Source organism: Hyperolius riggenbachi, chromosome 8 (genome assembly GCF_040937935.1).
Source record: "Hyperolius riggenbachi isolate aHypRig1 chromosome 8, aHypRig1.pri, whole genome shotgun sequence".
In the NCBI taxonomy this organism is placed as follows: Eukaryota; Metazoa; Chordata; class Amphibia; order Anura; family Hyperoliidae; genus Hyperolius; species Hyperolius riggenbachi.
In genome coordinates, this window is record NC_090653.1 from 74,543,417 (window position 1) to 74,562,219 (window position 18,803).

Here is an 18,803-nt window from a genome sequence, read left to right on the forward strand (position 1 = left end):
TGTATAAATCGGTTATGCTCTTCCTCTCTGGTTCTCTTTAAGCACTAGTCATTTTGAAACACTCTTGCTAATGCAATGCTATGGGGGATTTTAACAAAATCACATTGCTCCAGTGAGAATACACACATAGCATTACATTAGCAAGAGCTTTTAACTGTGGTGTGAATAAGCCCTTAAACCCAAAATAAGACTGTGGGACTCCAGAAAAGGTCTATTTAGGATTACAGTAATTCTACAGATTGAATGACTTATTTTACAAGTTTATTTTTTTACTTAGTTTTAAAGCACATAAAAACCTAAAACTAAGTAAGGTATTAGCAATCAGGTTGTTAAGTAAATATGAAAGCAAAGAGGTGCAACAGATTCCAGTGTATGTATGCAGCACCCCTGAATTATAGTTAAAAAAAAAAAAGCATGTGGTCTAAAAGATTTGTAGTTCATAGGAAATAGGTGTTGAACAATTGCAATGTCAAAATTTGCTCACAGGAAACTGATCAGTTCTCTAGGTCCTACCCCTATATGCAGGGTTGGGTTTCTGGAAGACCACAAGGAGCATTTGCATAAGGTGCCAACTGTTGCCCAAGAGGGCATATGGACATGGAAAAGGGGGGCTTGAATATGAAAGGGAAGGCTACATATGAGGAGCAACACATAGAAGTGGGGAGCTGCAGGGCTGTTGTACATAAATGCTACACACTGGATGAAGAAGCTCCACAAGAAAATTGGCCTAGGGATGTAAAAAATATAAATTCTAATCTAGAAATTGTAGTTGTAAGGACCCACTACAAAACTCAATTGCAATTGCTAGCGTTGCAACAAAATATCGGAGTGATTTCTGCAGTGCTTTGAAGGTATGCGATTTCACCCGTGCAGTCCTTCAGGCAGGGAACACACTTGACTGTTTTCGTGCGCGTTTTCTGCACAGTAAAACTGACAACTCATGTTAATCAATGGGCTAGTACACACTTAATATGTTCTTCGCGCGCAGAAAAAAACCTGACATTCTGCATCATGACTCATGCACATTTTGTCAGTTTTTTGTATCAATTACACTAGCTGCTGTGAAAAAACGTGCGCGTTTTCCTGCATGGAGACATACTTGGCGTGCAGAAAAAGTATGCAGGAAAACGCGCGCAGAAAACTGAAAGACAAGTGTGTTCCCTGCCTCAAATGCAAGTACTCTGAAAATTCTGTGCGTTTGCGATTTTAGGAAAGTTGCAAACGCTTCAGTGGAATAACCGCCATTCACTTCAATTAACCCAGCACTTTCGCAAATCGCCAGCAATGCCCCTAAATCGCAAAACGTTCTAGAGGGCCCCAGGCCTAATACTAATTACTAACAGTAATCAACATCATTACTTGAAAAATTTACCTTATTCAATTTTGGTGTTCGTTAAAGGACACCCGAGGCAAAAATACACAAAAGAAATAAATGATTGCACCTATCCTCCTTCTCCTAAAAATACTTTTTAAGATATTCCACAGTTTTATTTTATGTTTAAATCTACTTTTTAAGTTTTAACTGTTTTATTGTTTTTGCTCAATGACACATTCATTGAAGTATACCAGAGCTAAAATCTATGAACAATTGACCTTTTTTATCTCTTTCCTGCTCTCAGAAGCCATTTTCTGCTACGAAAGTGTTTCATAGTTGGAATTTCTTATCAGCAAGGGTCACACTGTAGTCACTTCCTGTCTGAGTCAGGACTGAGTCAGCCACTTACATACCTGATATTTAACTCTTTCAGGCAGAGAAAGAAATAAAAGAAACAGCATAGTTATTTGTGTGCTAGGCTCTGTACATACCCATGTCTAACTCATCATGTCACCTCGGGTATCCGTTAAGGTTATAAGCGAGTATCCATCATGGTCAGCACATCACATATGCACAATTGTAGATGGATGTGGACACAGCCTAGAGCTCAGTAAAACTGCATTTTGCTGAACTCACAATGCTGTGGAAATGGTGAACCTGCATAGACCGTAACCTTATCACCAACTGATGTGGACTCACTTCATTTCAACAAGGCCGGATTCATACTTTTTCCACCCCTAGGAGATCTTTATTATGACTTCCTTTCCATGTGCAGCTCCCTTTTTCCTGGTGTAACATCCAAGTACAGCATCCCCCATCACTCATGTGCAGCTCCTTTGGCAGCAGCTCCCATTTTCTGGGTTACTCTATATTTGCAGCCTTGGTTTTTCCAATACAGCCTTTTCTGATATGTAGCAACCCCTTTGCCATATCTAGCCTCCCCACTTGGCAGCTGCTCAAGGCCAGGATCCTTGTGGCCTTTCCAGAAATCCATCCCTGGATTACAGGCCTGCCTTTATTATAACCACCATGGCGTGCCCTGTCCGTCTATTCAGCTCAACAACACACGTGATACCTGGTTAGTGTCAATTAGAGGCACTGCACTGTGGTTCAGAGCTGTTTGCCTCCCGCGCATCGCCACCTCGCCGGATGCCGCTGTCCCAGTGACAAGGATCAGTCGTCTCTCATCTTAGATGCAAAGAAAAACCCTTTTGCACACTGGGGGCTTCAAACAATCCCACGTCTCTATGGAAACTAAACATACATTACAGCGCATTCATGGTTTGAAGTGCTGTGTCAAATCGCCTCTTTGATTTCATGTATCCTTGTTAATTTACACCTGGGCAAGAAAGGAGAAGGGAAAAGGCTTCTAATAGACATCACAGTGATAGAGCTGTATGCTGACAGGAGGCTGTATGTATAACAGCATTGTTTTCTGGAAATCCTATAAAGCCAGAGCAATCATCTCTCCCAGGCCTAAGTACAGCGTGTCAGCAGCACTGGGGAGCTGGGCTAAGGAAGGCCTACAGCAAGTGATAGGGAGAGATTATAACTTCGGTAAGCAGAGGCCTTATCGTTCCAGAGGTAATGACTCACTGCAGTCAGTAATGCAGGGGGATCCCTGCAGCTGAACCTGCGCTCCAGAAAACTACACATACATAAGGTTTCATAGTTTCTACATATTTATTTTGATCACATGACCAGACAAGGGCAAATCGTGGGCCTTGTGTGCACAGTTAAGCACATCTGAAGTAAAAGGGATATGAAGGTTGCCACATATACAGTATTTCCTTTTAAACAATACCAGTTGCCTGGCTGTCCTGCTGAGCCATTGTCTCGTGTATCTGGTGCATACAGTTTTTATTTGCATCTGTCCATTTTTCAAGCTTCTATTGTACAATTGGTATTGTTTTTTCAAGACTCCAAACCAAGTAATAATACTATTTTAGTGGAGGGGTTAGGTGTTTGGTCATTTTTCAACCTCTCTACTGTACACTGACATGAATGGAGATTCCACAAATAGTGTGTGGGGGTGTGGCTACGCCCATCAATGAACAAAAGCAGGCGCACTGACGGCCTGCACCTGCACAGTGGCACAGAGCCTCTGGGTGCATGGAGGAAAAGCATACATGGGTCGCTCCATGCTACTAGGCAGGCATGGGCTGTCCAGTGTGGTCACGCTTGTATACAGACTGGAGTGTGGCCATGCAAAACTATAGGACAAGCCCTTGTCAAATAGGTTCTGAGGATCCAGTGCTGGAATGGCGAGCAGAAGTGTCGGGTTATCCAGGGGCTTCACTTTACTGAAGCATCTATTTACACAGGTAAAGAAGCATAGCTAGAGTTTCCAGGGCCTGGGGACAAAGATATTTTTGTGCCGACCTCTGGACAGTCCAGTACAAACAATGGGAGTGGCCATGAATCAAAATGTGGCCATGGTCATGGGAGGAGCCAAATGTACAAATGTTCTTTAGATAACCAGATGTGCCCCCTTCTCCCTTTTAGATACCCAGATATGCCCCCCTTCCCACCTTTAGATAGCCAGGTGTATCCCTTCAGATAGCCAGATATGCCCCCCTTCCTCCCTTTAGATAGCCAGATGTACCCTCTTTCCCCATTCAGAGAGCCATATGTGCCCCTCTTTAGATAGCCAAATTTGATTCTTTTCCCCTGTTTAGATAGCCAGATGTTCCCCACCATATATAGCCAGATGTGCCCCTCTTTAGGTAGCCAGTTGTGTTAATAACAGCAGAAGACTCGCCAGTTCCAAGGTGGAGGGAGAGGGACAGAAGTGGGGGTGCAGCAGCCGTGCTTAACGCCCTCTCAGTGCTGCGCCCAGGGACATTTGTGCCCCCTTGACACCCCCCCCCCCCCTAGATAGGCCTCTGCACAGGTAGAATTTAAAACTGGTTGAAGTTACACTGATTAAGTCTGCTCTACTCTTAATTTGCCAATCTGGACTATGTCAGGGGTTTATAAACAGCAAGTTTGCACACATACACTGTATTGGGAAGAATGTTTACATGGTACAACATTTATTCTAACACGCATAAGCAACACAGTAAATGGCTTGTTCCAACAGCAGAAAGCCCTCTCAAATACACCCCTGAATCCCAGCTTGGATCACCAAGCTGCCAAAACTATATTTGTCAGTGGCACATATCATGAGACAGATGTACTATAAACACAGCAGCCTGACTCATTCACATCTTCTGCCGCCACAAATCCAGCTGGATTATGTAAAAAAAAACAAAAAAAAACACCTGTTCACAGCACTGCTTCGCGTGGCACAAAGTAAACCCTTTGCTTTCTCACATATAATAAAGTGAGTCCAGATTTGTGAAATGAGATATTTAGCAGAGTGATTGGATGCAGGAGAGCCAGGTGGTCTATGCATATGCCAAGCACCATGGACAGCAGGGGCTTCTCGGCCCACGGACTGCTTTAGCCCACCTGTTTCCAGATCTTTAAAATAATGGCACTTTACAGACCGCAATATAACCAAAGTGCATTATTACAATTTTGATAAAGTCTCACCCGTAATGGGACTGCCACTTTGCCGTAATGTACTTTGACAATCACCATACTTAGTTTGATCATCTCTTCAAAAGTTAGAACGCCATAGGCTACAATACAAGTTTCTTTCAAACACCCCATTTACCAGGTTGTCACAGAAGCCACTTTCAGAAATAAACAAAGCACGTCAGAAGGCCGCCTACCGCTACTCTTTCTGGTAACAGTTGCTGCTGACAGCTTCACTTAGTGAACAGTGCTACAAAATCCCCAATGCAGAAAGTTATGGAACTGCTGATCAAAAATGAATCACTCTTGTATAAACGCATACAAACAAAAAAAATCATTTCTTAAAATAAAAAAAAAAAAAATGAATATGAAAAATATAAAACGTCCCCAAAGTGTCTCCATCAATCCCTGGCAAAAAGCTCCACCCTCAGTTTTGCAGTAACTTGCTGGGATATTGTCAACAATTGTGGACTTTCAGTGTATTGTTCCCCCGTTAGGATATTTGTGTGTGGTATTTGCACGGAGCTTTCTAACCTCCAACAAACGCATCTTTGTTCACTTGAATAAAGTAAATAAAATTCTATCAAAGGGGATTTCATGCAACAAAAGGTAATTACATTGACGTATTGCAGGTCATGAAGAGGGGTTCCCCCCACAGTTATCCAGAAGAGTGTGTAACTGACTGAACTGGGGAAAGCATGAGATAGTGGAAATGTAACCAACCACAGAGCTGTCCAAGACTGATGAAGGAGCAGTTGCAACAACACACCCTCCATGGCAATAAGCCTGGCTTAACCTGCACTGCAAAGCACAAATAGGGTGGCAATGCGAGTCAGTGTAAATCATCTAAAATCTGCTGAGAATTCAAAGGATGTAAACAGTGCAGATGGTCATCAAACAGTAACATTCATGTGGGCAGTGGGCAAAAGTATGCATGCGTAGGGCCAAAGTCCACCTAGACACACCTGAAACTGCATCAAATGATCAATGACTAAAAAACCCACAAAAGTTGTCTACATGTTTCACTCCAGAGGAGCTTCGTCAGGGGAGACTCCGGTGAAAGTGCCGAGTGCAAAAAAGCTGTCTGAAAGATGCTGAAGTTACAAAATATTAAGACATAAAGTGAAATACAATTGAGGCTTTGTTTGATAAATGTCCAGGCTTTGCTTGATAAATTCCTTCCAAAGCGTAGTCTACATCTCTTGTCATTGCCACCGGAGCTCTAGTCTCCTTGAAGCTGTTCCTCCAACAATAAACCCTGCTGTGACTCCCGTTCTGCATAAGGTGCATTCTGCATATCTCTTGGCAGTTACTCAGAGGCCCACAGGAAGGTCAGTGCCACTACGTGTCTTTCCTGCCGTATGTTGTAGAAATTCACACCCCCGAAGCTGTGTAGGACAGTGGTGTTCTGGGTCACTGAGCACATGCCACAGTCCTTACTCACTGTCTGTCAAGGCCAAAGAGACTAGGCTGATTCAAAAGGACAGAGTGCCAGCTTCTCTCTGAATCTCTCTCTCTCTCTCTGTATTCTATCAGGTGTAAAAATGGTGGCCACAGGTTTCTGTCCTCTGTCACTTTCTGCTGTGTCCTGGTCCTGTTTCACTCACATAGATGAACCAAAAACACCAACAAGGGGGATGGGGTGCACAGTAACTCCTGTACGGATGTATTCAGAGAGACACTGCTAAGGCATATTCTGCAGCGAACAATATTTTCCCTGTTTTTTCTCATGAGACATCAAACATAGATGCACAGAGGAAGGTGACAGAGGCTCTCTCTAGTATGCCGCACTATAGCTGACGAAACTCTGTTAAGTGTCCAACCACCATCCCTAGCGTGCAACAAACAAGCCCACAGCCAACTAAACAATCCTCATACAAGTACAGAAATTAAAACGAGAACTCCATTAAAGGTCAATGGATTGACAATCCATTGAAAACAACAACTATCCTTCAAAAGTTATCAAAGTTTTAACATCCTTTAAAGAGTACCCAAGGCAGATCACATAATTATAGGACACAGAGACGTGTTCTCTGCTAAGTGGCATGCCTCTGTGTCCTTCTGGCGCCACTGTAAGTCCCCCCCTGGACTCTGCTGTCCCTCCAAAAATGAGTGACAGGCTAGCGACAATCTGATTGTTGCTAGCGTCCTGTTTACCTGCCAGCCATCCGTCTCCCCTGCATTGCCTCTCCTGTATCGCTCCACCGCCTCCTCCAATCACTGGCTAAGCCGTTACCCAGGAAGTACTTCTGGGTCATGCCCATCTTGGATTTGTCTGCCGGTGATCGGAGGTAGGGATGATCAGAATGAGCAAATTCCGTTCCGCCGGAATTGCGGAATTCCGCCAGCGCTAAATTCCGTCGCTATTACATTTCCACGGAATTCCGCATTCCGGCGGAAACATTTAAGTAATCGCAAATTAAACCTCGTTTATGCTAAATGGTAGCCCATGGGACCTTTTTTTTTGCAGCAGAAGGCGTCATTTAAGCCATGGGACCTAGTGGTGGTCCCATGGCGGTCGTTTTGGCACCGCAGGACGTGTCGTGTAAGCTTTGGGACCTGGTGGTGGCCCCATGCCGGGCGTTTTGGTACCGCAGAAGGTGTCGTTTAAGCTTTGGGACCTGGCGGTGGTCCCATGGCGGTGGTTTTGGCACCGCAGGAGGTGTCGCGTAAGCTATGGGACCTATACAAAATGGTTGGGATAGGTGAGATAGCTAGGGATAGGGATTGCTAGGTGAGATAGCTAGGCATAACATAGGATTGAGTGGTTTCTGTTAACACTGTAATTGGTGCTGAAATAATTCCGATTTTCATGCAGAAATCAGTTTGGGTGGTTTTTGTAAGCCTCTGATTGGTGCAGAAATTCCTATTTTCATGAAGAAATCCTGTTCTTACTTTAAACTTCTTCTAGGGGCTTCCTTGTGATTGGCTTACAAAATTCCGCCGGATTTAGGCATCAGTCTGCGGAATTTCTGCTATAGCGCTATGGCAATTCCGTTTCGATGCGACGGAACAGAACCACCAAATTCCATCCGGAATTGCGGAAAAATGAATTCCGCGGAACGCGGTGAGCATCTCTAATCGGAGGCTGAAGAGGTAGTTTTTTGAAAATGTTTGTGACGCCACCTCGGGTTCTCTTCCAATGTCCCCTGTAGCCAGTTTGCTGCATGATGCTTGAGTAAGCGACAGAAAGAGGCAGATAAATATCTTATTTGGGTAACACCTCCTGAAAGAGAAACATCACCTTTAAAGGGAACCTGAGGTGAGAGGGATATGGAGACTGACATTTTTTTTTTCTTTTAACCACTTGCCGACCGCACGCTTATAACCGTGCGTCGGCAAAGTGGCAGCTGCAGGACCAGCGACGCAGTACTGCGTCGCCAGCTGCAGGCTGATTAATTAGGAAGCAGCCGCTCGCGCGAGCGGCTGCTTCCTGTCAAATCACGGCGGGGGGCTCCGTGAATAGCCTGCAGGCCGCCGATGGCGGCTCGCAGGCTAAATGTAAACACAAGCGGAAATAATCCGCTTTGTTTACATTGTACGGCGCTGCTGCGCAGCAGCGCCGTAAGGCAGATCGGCGATCCCCGGCCAATCAGCGGCCGGGGATCGCCGCCATGTGACAGGGGACGTCCCGTCACTGGCTGCACAGGACGGATAGCGTCCTGTGCAGCCTCGATCGCCGGAGGGGGCAGGTAGGAGAGGGAGGGGGAGGATTTCGCCGCGGAGGGGGGCTTTGAGGTGCCCCCCCCCCGCAACACCCAGGCAGGCAGGCAGGAGAGATCAGACCCCCCCTGCACATCATCCCCATAGGGGGGAAAAAAGGGGGGCGACCTGATCTCTCTGCCTGCAACCTGATCTGTGCTGGGGGCTGCACAGCCCACCCAGCACAGATCACTCAAAAGAGCGCTGGTCCTTAAGGGGGGGTAAAGGGTGGGTCATCAAGTGGTTAAACAATACAAGTTGCATGGCTGCCTTCCTGATCCTCTGCCTCTAATATTTTAAGCCATAGACCCTGAACAAGCATGCAGATCAGGTGCTCTGACTTCTGAATGAAAAAGCCACATGCTCCTTTTAGAGTTGTGACTCGGACACTAGTGTGCCAGATGATCAACAGGACTGCCAGGCAACCGTTATTGTTTAAAAGGAAAAATATGGCAGTTTCCAATTCACTCTCATCTCAGGCTCACTTTAAAGGTGGCCACTAATGATATATTCTGCTGAACAATGATATATTTTGCTGAACAATTATATATTTTGCTGGTCTATTTCTCTGCAGTAGTATCTGAATAACACCAGAAACAAGCATGCAGCTAGTCTTGTCAGATCTGACTTTCAAGTCTGAAACACCTGATCTGCTGCATGCTTGTTCAGGGGCTATGGCTAATAGCATTAGAGGCAGAGGATCAGCAGGGCTGCCAGACAACTGGTATTGCTTAAAAGGAAATAAATATGGCAGCCTCCATATACCTCTCTCTTCAGTTCCCCTTTCAGAAGTGCTATGGGACATCCATGTTCAACTCTTTACATGAAAAATAAAAACAAAACAAAGCATGAAAACCCTCCCTCTCTGCTTTCATTCTCGACAATTTAAAGCCAGAACTTGTGATTTATTTATTTTACATCTGCCGGACTTGCCTGCTTACCAACATTGTCTGCACAATGGGAGCTAATTACACATAATCGTGTACAATGGGGCTGTATTAGCTTCATGAATAACTTCTGAGTTACAAAGAAGGGAAAGGAAAAGCGCACCATACAGCCGTAATGACAGAAGCTGTCACTGGCACATGCAGCACGTCACTCCGCAATAAGGTTCAACTACCCTCCGGAATCAATTTATATCACACAGAAGCTGCTATCAGCCAGTCTCCACTCCTTTGTCTTGGCCACATCAACATTTCAAGAATCTTAAAGGCGCACTGTCACAAAAACTGTACGGCCCCTTCCACACTTGCTTTGCAAATGTGCATTGCGTTACCCTGTTTTACTGCAGGATAACACACGGCAATGCAAGTGTATGGGGCCTTGCCCACTTACTGCGACCCGTGGTGAAGGAAGGTACGGTGAGCATACGTCCCGCTTTGCCAAGGACGCGTCCCGCCTTCGGGGGGCGCTGTCCCAGGCTGCATGAGGTCCCGGGAAACGTCCCGCTTTCAGCAGCGGGACGTCCCGGCCTCGGGACTCTGGTCACCGTACATGAACTAGCCGCAGCGTCTCATAGACGCTGTGCTTGTTCATTCCCCGCAGCCCCGCTCCAGCAGCCTGCATTGTCCTCCTCCGGCAGACACAGGCAGAGCAGGGCTACGGCAAGATGGCGTCCGGAGGCGGAGCCCTGTACTGGAGACTATTTGTGTTTCCAGTACAGGGCTCTGCCTCCGGACGCCATCTTGTCGTAGCCCTGCTCTGCCTGAGTGCCTGAGAGCCCAGGGAGCTGCACACACACCAGACGCCGGCTGCGTGAGAGGACTTCTGTCAGGTGAGTACATGCTTTTTTTTCCAGGTGAAATGTGCCCCCATTGCGTTTTTGTGCTGACATGTTTGCCCCCATTGCGTCTAATTTGTGCTGACATGTTTGCCCCCATTGTGTTTATCTTGTGCTGACATGTTTGCCCGCAGTGCGTTTATCTTGTGCTGACATGTTTGCCCCATTGCGTTTTTTGTGCTGACATGTTTGCCCGCAGTGCGTTTATTTTGTGCTGACATGTTGCCCGCAATGCGTTTATTTTGTGCTGAAATGCTGCCCGTAATGCGTTTATTTTGTACTGACATGTTTTCCGCCATTGCGTTTATTTTGTGCTGATATGTTGCCTGCAATGCGTTTATTTTGTGCTGAATTAAATGTTGCCCACAATGCGTTTATTTTGTACTGACATGTTTGCCCCCATTGCGTTTATTTTGTGCTGAAATGTTGCACGCAATGTGTTTATTTTGTGCTGAAATGTTGCACGCAATGCGTTTATTTTGTGCTGACATGTTTGCCCCCATTGCGTTTATTTTGTGCTGACATGTTTGCCCCCATTGCGTTTATTTTGTGCTGACATGTTGCCTGCAATATGTTTATTTTGTGCTGACATGTTGCCCATAGCGTTTATTTTGTGGTGTCTGGGGTAACTGTTGCTGCATTTATTATTTAATGGTCATAGTTTTAATGGTCATGTTTGCTGCTTTGGGGTTACGGTATACTATTAAATAGCATCACTCAGTTTCTGCACACACATGATGCGAATCCTCGTTTGACCACATCATGGCATAAACACTGCTTTCTTATGCTTTGCTGTTACATCATTACGTTAGCTCCGCCCATAGAATGTCATGGCCACGGCCATGTGTCGGCACGGCGCAGGCACCACATTTGTTGGCGCAGCAGCCCCCTCATTTTTTGGCGTGGCGCACCGCCGCCCTGTCCCAGGTTGAGCCTACAAAAATCTGGTCACTGTACGGAAAGCCCCCTTTGTTATCCTCATCAACAGTGCCTATTTAGGTGTTAAAATTAACATCATCCCTTTCTTACCAGAACTAACAGTTGTATGTAAGAACTCCATAAAGCACAATGTGCTACAGTAGGAATAGCTTTGTGGTGCCCCCACCTGTAGGCGTCACTCCAGGCATCGGTCTGGCTTGCCTACACCTAAAAACAGCCCCGCTCACTCCTCCAATTGAGGTGAATAGACAGGGAGGATTCTGACAACTGTGGGGGCATGGTTACAGCAGCAGACTTCTAAAAACTGTAAAGGGAGCTGCTAGTATTTCATCATTAACAAAGACTAGAAAAGAGTCATTTTTAGTTTTAGTTTTATAGTTCTATTTTTTAGATTGAGTCAGTCTGTCTCAGTTGCAGTTAAGAACCCACATTCAGCCTTATAAGCTGAAAAAGAAGCAAAAGTAAAGGTCCTTTGAACTTTCCTGCAGTAAAACCTTATTAGAATCCTTATCTGTAACGATTGGTGTCAGCATATGCAGAGTTCTGATTATTAGGTGATCTGCAGTATCACCTATAATGCAGATATATACCTGATTATATGGTGATCTGCAGAATCACCTATAATACAGATATACAAGAGCTGAGGAGGCAATCAAGAACAATGAGTGTAGATAGGTGTAGTGCTTGGTGCAACAATAGTACTGATAGGTTTGACTATGCCACACCAGAGGAGCTGGTGGGCACTAACAGTACAAAACCCCTCACCAGAGACTAGGGCCCTCTGGTGAGAGTAGAGTGGTCAGACTAGCAGAGTTTGGCAACAGGCTGGCAGATACGGTACAAAGTCATAAAGCAAAGACAGGAAGTTTATAGCAGGCAGAGTCGGCAGCAAGATCAGATGGGCAGAAGTACAAAATCACTGAGAGTAAGAATAGTCAGAACGAGCAAGAGTCATAACAGATAATACAATTTTCAATATAATTATGGCCATCAAAGCAATCCTATCATTGTGTGAAATCCCCGGTTTCCTCCCAGATCAAAGCACACCGGATCTATCTAAGGTCTGAGCGCTAACACGAAGTATTCGCAACAGCAGACCACTAGCTACTGAATCCGCCGTGCTTAAGAAGCGGAGGAGACCCCTGAGGCACGCCCACTGCACCTCAAACAATCAGCGGCGGCGAGCGTGTCCTGTGATGTCAGCCGACCAGCTGGTCAGCTGCCGCGCCTCCTCCTGGCATAAAGATCCTGACGGTGAGCGCGCGCCCGCGCTAATGCACCCCTGTGAACAGCAGAGACACCCGTCCTTGGCGTGCTAGACGCCCGAGGTGCGGGAAGATTGGCAGGCAGAGAATCAGAAGCAGCTGCAGTGGTAATGCCATTCACCGCCGCTACTATGTCGCTATTCATTACATTATCTCACCCTTTCTCATCAGTTTTAGCTTCTATTTACTTTTTAGGAAACCAGACTGAAATTAACAATCTGTCTGCAATTTTTTTTAACTCTTTCTATACTGGAAGCCAGAAAGAGAATGCCACTTCAGGTACTCTTTACATAGAGGTATTTAAAACAATTTTTAGAGCAATCCATATAGGCCAATTTTCTTGCTGTTGTCAAACTTAGGTGGGAGGTGGAAAAAAACAAAAGGGCTTAGGGGGTTGGCAGTTGGTTCAAGAAATTATCATGAATCTGTAAAGTAGTGAAATTAAATGTATTGCTTGAAACAATAGGCCAGGGATGGAAAAGACGAGAGCCCTGACATTGTTCACAGTAAGTGATCCATTATGACTATTAATGTGGCCACAAAATTTCTATATCTGGAGTCATTGTCAAGGAGGAATTATCCGTGCCAGCAATTATGAGCGGTGTGTGAATTGTGTGATGGTGGAACGATGCGTCAGAGGGGGACATGCTCAGCTGGGGGCTGCACTTATTCCGTGCGCTGGCCATGCTCTGCTGGAAAACGCAATGAAATATTGCCTTGCCTTTTATAAATAGGAAGACTGTAGCCTTGCTAGAGCATTGCTAGCATCAGAAATAAGGGTGACTACTGTATCAGTGAGAATCTATTCACTGGTACGAACAAAAGCAGTCATACGATCAGCTTTCAGGCTCCCTTCATCAGATCAGCTGAACCAGCACTGAATCGCAGAAATGGGCAGTACACAACAATTACAATCGACAGGAAGTACATTATCAAGCGGCATACAATTTACATGAAATCTTCATGCAAGCCGTATTTATTTGCATCTCATTTATCATATCGATTAGATTGTAACACAAATGTTTGACCATAAATAGGTACTTCTGTCACTTAAAGAACTACTTTGGAACTCCCTGCCACACCCAATCAGGACAGCTCCATCTCTGGAAGCATTGAAGTCTAAACTGAAAACCTACCTCTTTAGTCTGGCATTCATGAACATCTGACTATCTCCTCTGTAACACAACCCAGCCTGCAACCCTGTATTAATCTGAGACACAGCTATGCGCTTTGAGTCCTATGGGAGAAAAGCGCTTTACAAATGTTATTGTATTGTATTGTATTGTATGGTATGGTAAGTAAGAGGGATATGGAGGCTGTCATATTTATTTCTTTTTAAAGAGACTCTGTAACAACATTTTCAGCCTTATTTCTTCTATCCTATAAGTTCCTATACCTGTTCTACAGGATCTTCTCAAAAAATTAGCATATTGTGATAAAGTTCATTATTTTCTGTAATGTACTGATAAACATTAGACTTTCATATATTTTAGATTCAAATACACACAACTGAAGTAGTTCAAGCCTTTTATTGTTTTAATATTGATGATTTTGGCATACAGCTCATGAAAACCCAAAATTCCTATCTCAAAAAATTAGCATATTTCATCTGACCAATAAAAAAAAAAGGTGTTTTTAAAAAAAAAAAAAAAGTCAACCTTCAAATAATTGTTCAGTTATGCACTCAATACTTGGTCGGGAATCCTTTTGCAGAAATGACTGCTTCAATGCGGCGTGGCATGGAGGCAATCAGCCTGTGGCACTGCTCAGGTGTTATGGAGGCCCAGGATGCTTCGATAGCGGCCTTAAGCTCATCCAGAGTGTTGGGTCTTGCGTCTCTCAACTTTCTCTTCACAATATACCACAGATTCTCTATGGGGTTCAGGTCAGGAGAGTTGGCAGGCCAATTGAGCACAGTAATACCATGGTCAGTAAACCATTTACCAGTGGTTTTGGCACTGCGAGCAGGTGCCAGGTCGTGCTCACAGACCGGTCTCTGCTTTCAATTTGAGCTTGTCTGAGAGGGGGGGGGGGGGGGCTGCCCATGCTGAGAAACTGTGAGAATCCCTAAACGGAGTGTAGATGATTCACCATGTAATAAAAACTTGTAGTGTACTGCAACATGATTATGTATACTGTATACACAAACATCACTTCCTGGTTAGCAGCCATGTTTTTTGTTTGTATACACTGCCTAAAGGTGCCCATACATGGTACAATTTTTCATTTTTTTTTATTAGATAATTAAGTTTGTTTATTCCGTTAGATGGAATATAAAGATTTTTCCAGCATGTCCGTTCAGATTTTTCTCGAAAAAACAGGATAATAGTTTAAATTTCTTGATCAAAAAAAAAAATTATTTTCAACTTTCATTCGATCATTTAGATCGAATAAATGGGAAAATCGAAAGTTTTTATTGTATCGTGTATGGGCGCCATAAAACTGACGCTTAAAAGCTAGGATCACAGTGGTGAGTGGCGGAAGCGGCAAAGAGATTCAGGAGATCACAGTGACTCCATTGGTATGTTTTTTTTATTGTACAAATCAGACAGTGCAGATTCTCTTCAACCTCCCTGGTGTTCTGATTCAGGGTTTTTTTTGCATTTTTTATTCCTCTCATGTAGCTAGCTAACGCTAGCTACATGATGCCCCCTCCCTGCGGCGTCCCTCCCACCCCTCCGATCGCTGCCGGCACCTATGTCAGGAAATCCCGTTCTGAACGGAATTTAGTTTAGGGCTTCCCCCGTCGCCATGGCGATGATCGCGATGACGTCATGACGTCACAGGGCGTCCCGAACCACCCCTCAGAGCTGCCTGGCACTGATTGGCAAGGCTGCGAAGGGATCCTGGGAGGGGGCCCTGTTACGCGTCAGGTAGCAGCGGATCGGCGGCGATCGCATAGAACACACAGCTAGCAAAGTGCTAGCTGTGTGTTAAAAAAAAATAAAATATTTAAATCGGCCCACCAGGGCCTGAGCGGTGCCCTCCGGCGTGACTGGACGAGCTCAGCTCGTCCAGAACGCCAGGGAGGTTAAATAACACCAGCTATCTGGCTATCCTGCTCAACCTCTGCCTCTACAGAAATGCACAGAAATATATACGGTAGATATAGGAAGTGTTTCTGATGCTGAAACCAGATTATTTACTGTAGAGGAAGTATCCTTAATAATTTACTGCATATATGTCACTACAGTGTCTTCTTAATACATTCTCACATTGAAGGACAACTAAATTAAGAAAAATCTGGAGGCTGCCACATTTATTTAATTTTAAGCAGTTGCCTGCAAGCTCCTCTGGTCTGTTTGGCTGCAGTAGTGCCTGAATCACACACCTGAAACAAGCATGCAGCTAATCTTGTCAGATCTGACAATGTCAGAAACACCTGATCTGCTGCATGCTTGTTCTATGGCTAAAAACATTAGAGGCAGAGGATCAGCAAGACAGACAGGCAACTGGTATTGCTTAAAAGGAAATAAATATGGCAGCCTCCACATACCTCTTGCTACAGTTGTCATTTAAAGTGACTCTGTGATTAAAAAAACTAAAGACCCTGTGGGGGATACTGACCTCGGGAGGGAGAAGCCTCAGGGTCCCAATGAGGGTTCCCCATCCTCAATAGCCGGGGAGATCCTGCACTGGCTCCCCCGAAACCTCCTTGACAAGCCGGCTTGACAAGCAGGGATATTTACCTCACACAATCCAGTGCAGGATCGCAGAAGGTAAATACTTACCTCGCCGCAATCGGGGAGTCCCGGCAAACGGAGAGACTGAGAAGGACGGGGAACCTTGTTAGGATCCAGAGGCTTCCCCCTCCCGAGGTAAGTATCCCCCAGAGGTAATTTTTTTAAAATACAGTTTCACTTTAAGATTAAAGGTTCTGCCGAAAAGCGGATCCGAGATGAAAAACTAACTATAACAAGTAACTTGTCTTTATATCTTATCTAAAGTTTAGACAGCAAATCTAGCTGCAAACAGCTTTAATAGAATATGATTATGTCTTCCTGTGATACAATGACAGCAGACATATTTGTAAACATTACACAGAGGCAGGCTTATCTGCACCATCAGCACTCAGCCTGTGGAAAAAACCTAATCCCCCTCCTCCCCTCTGCCTCTAAAATCAATGGCTAGTAACACCTCCTCCTCCTCCTCCTCCTCCTCCTCCTCCTCCTGCCCAGACTGAGCTCCAATGAGCCTTTGCTACTGCCAAGGCTCTCTGAAAGCCTGTGGGCGTGGTTTATTTAGTTTATAGGGAATTAGAGTATTAAAACAAAAACAAAAAAGTATTTGGCTTGAGAATTGCCCTATAAACAATAGGAAAGGAACACAATTATGCAATGAGTAAAAGTTCACCTCGGATTCACTTTAACCACTTGAGGACCCACCCTTTACCTCCCCCCCCCCCCCCATTTAAGGACCAGCGTTGAATTCTGTGATCTGTGCTGGGTGGGCTCTACAGCCCCCAGCACAGATTAAACACCAGGCAGAGAGATCAGATCACCCCCCTTTTTTCCCCACTAGGGGTATGATGTGCTGTGGGAGTCCGATCTCTCCTGCCTGCGTGTGGCTGGCGGGGGGAGGCACCTCAAAGCCCCCCTCCGCGGCGAAATTCCGCTTCCCCCTCTCCTACCTGGCCCCCTGGTGATCGGGACTGCACAGGATGCTATCCGTCCTGTGCAGCCTGTGACAGGACGTCCCCTGTCACATGGCGGCGATCCCCGGCCGCTGATTGGCCGGGGATCGCCGATCTGCCTCACGGCGCTGCTGCGCAGCAGCGCCGTACAATGTAAACAAAGCGGATTATTTCCGCTTGTGTTTACATTTAGCCTGCGATCCGCGATCGGCGGCCCGCAGGCTATTCACGGAGCCCCCGCCGTGAATTGACAGGAAGCAGCCGCTCGCGCGAGCGGCTGCTTCCTGATTAATCAGCCTGCAGCTGGCGACGCAGAACTGCGTCGCTGGTCCTGCAGCTGCCACTTTGCCGACGCGCGGTATGAGTGCGCGGTCGGCAAGTGGTTAAATGGCTTCTCAACTGATCATGTGACTTCTCAGAGCTACAGCAGTCAGCAAGTGTCCCTCACAGAGGCCTGCGGTAAAGACATCAGCGTTTCCAAGCCTATGTGGCTTTTTCCATACACAGTCCCTTTAGGATTTCCAAAAAAGAATACTCAGCAAAATCCATAGAGATGAGGGAAAATAAGGCCGCAACGTTGACAGAAATTACGTTTACACTTTAAAAACTGTAATCGCCGTTCCGCTCTACAAATGAGATCCGTATATAGAAAGGCGTAAGGAAATTTGGCTACGCAAAGAGATTCCGCTAATGATGGATAGGGACGACTAGGACCACGTCTACCTGCGCCATTAAATAAAATGATTTCCGCAGCAAACGTAGATCACCACAGGCCGGCGGAAGAGGGTATGTTTCATCTCTGGGACAACATTAGCCTAATTACGCTGTGAAGTAAGAGGGAAAGTAGGTTATCCATCCCGCAGGTGTCGTTCCCTCACACACTTCTCATTACATCCGAGAGTCTCACAGGGGAAGGAAAGCTTCATTTGCAGACAACATGAACGCTGCAGGTTGGAACCTGAGCCTGATTCTCCTCAGCTGTCCACTGTGATTATAACTCTATCACTGCGGCTAAAGGTAAACTCCGCTCTCAACACCATGGCTTCAATTCACTAAGAAACGTTAAAAAATAAAGGGATGGTAAAATACCGCATTCAGGGTTTTAGATTTCATTTTCCCAGATTTAGACTCATGCAGTAATAGTTTGGTTACTAAAAAACAACTTTAGTGAAAAGGGGAAAACATTAAGTCAATACATTGCAAAGTGAGAAGTTGAAAAATAGAAGCGAGATCAATAAAGGATTGATATTCGCCATGAAATTTGTTCATATTGTTTGATCCACAATCATCCTGCACGTCATCATCTTTACTACTGGCAGACATGGAAAAAAAAAAACAGACAGCACCAACCCCCTATTATCTATAACCACACCCACTACCAATGCGATAGGCCAAAACTTTTTTTTTAAATAGATATACATATGTATAGTTATTTTGTAATTAAAAACATTCTACCTGATTCGGGGGGGGGGGGGGGGGGGTGATGGGGGGCAAGCCGCATCTGGTAGCGTCCATTACTGCCGCTCTCCGACCCCCTGAAGCCTGTAATGGCTTACTATTGCTTTCAGGGGTCACAAAGCTGCATAAAGAGCTCTGTGCTCTCGTCCGAGAAGCACAGGGCTCAAAAAGGTGGGGAATGGGCGGATA

General features: G+C 45.4%; 1 protein-coding gene across 7 annotated transcripts in view; it reads right to left on the reverse strand.

Moving 5' to 3' along the window:
- The window catches only part of LOC137528929 (leucine-rich repeat and fibronectin type III domain-containing protein 1-like protein), an 874,345-nt gene that overhangs the window by 688,027 nt on the left and 167,515 nt on the right, over nt 1–18,803 (reverse strand). Inside the window, exon 1 of one of the 7 annotated variants that reach the window (XM_068250709.1) lies at nt 2,391–2,458. The exons of the other annotated variants lie outside the window; for them this stretch is intronic. The gene's annotated coding sequence lies outside the window, so the exon portion shown is untranslated. Of the gene's footprint in view, nt 1–2,390; nt 2,459–18,803 lie in introns of those variants that run through there. 7 annotated transcript variants of the gene reach the window in all.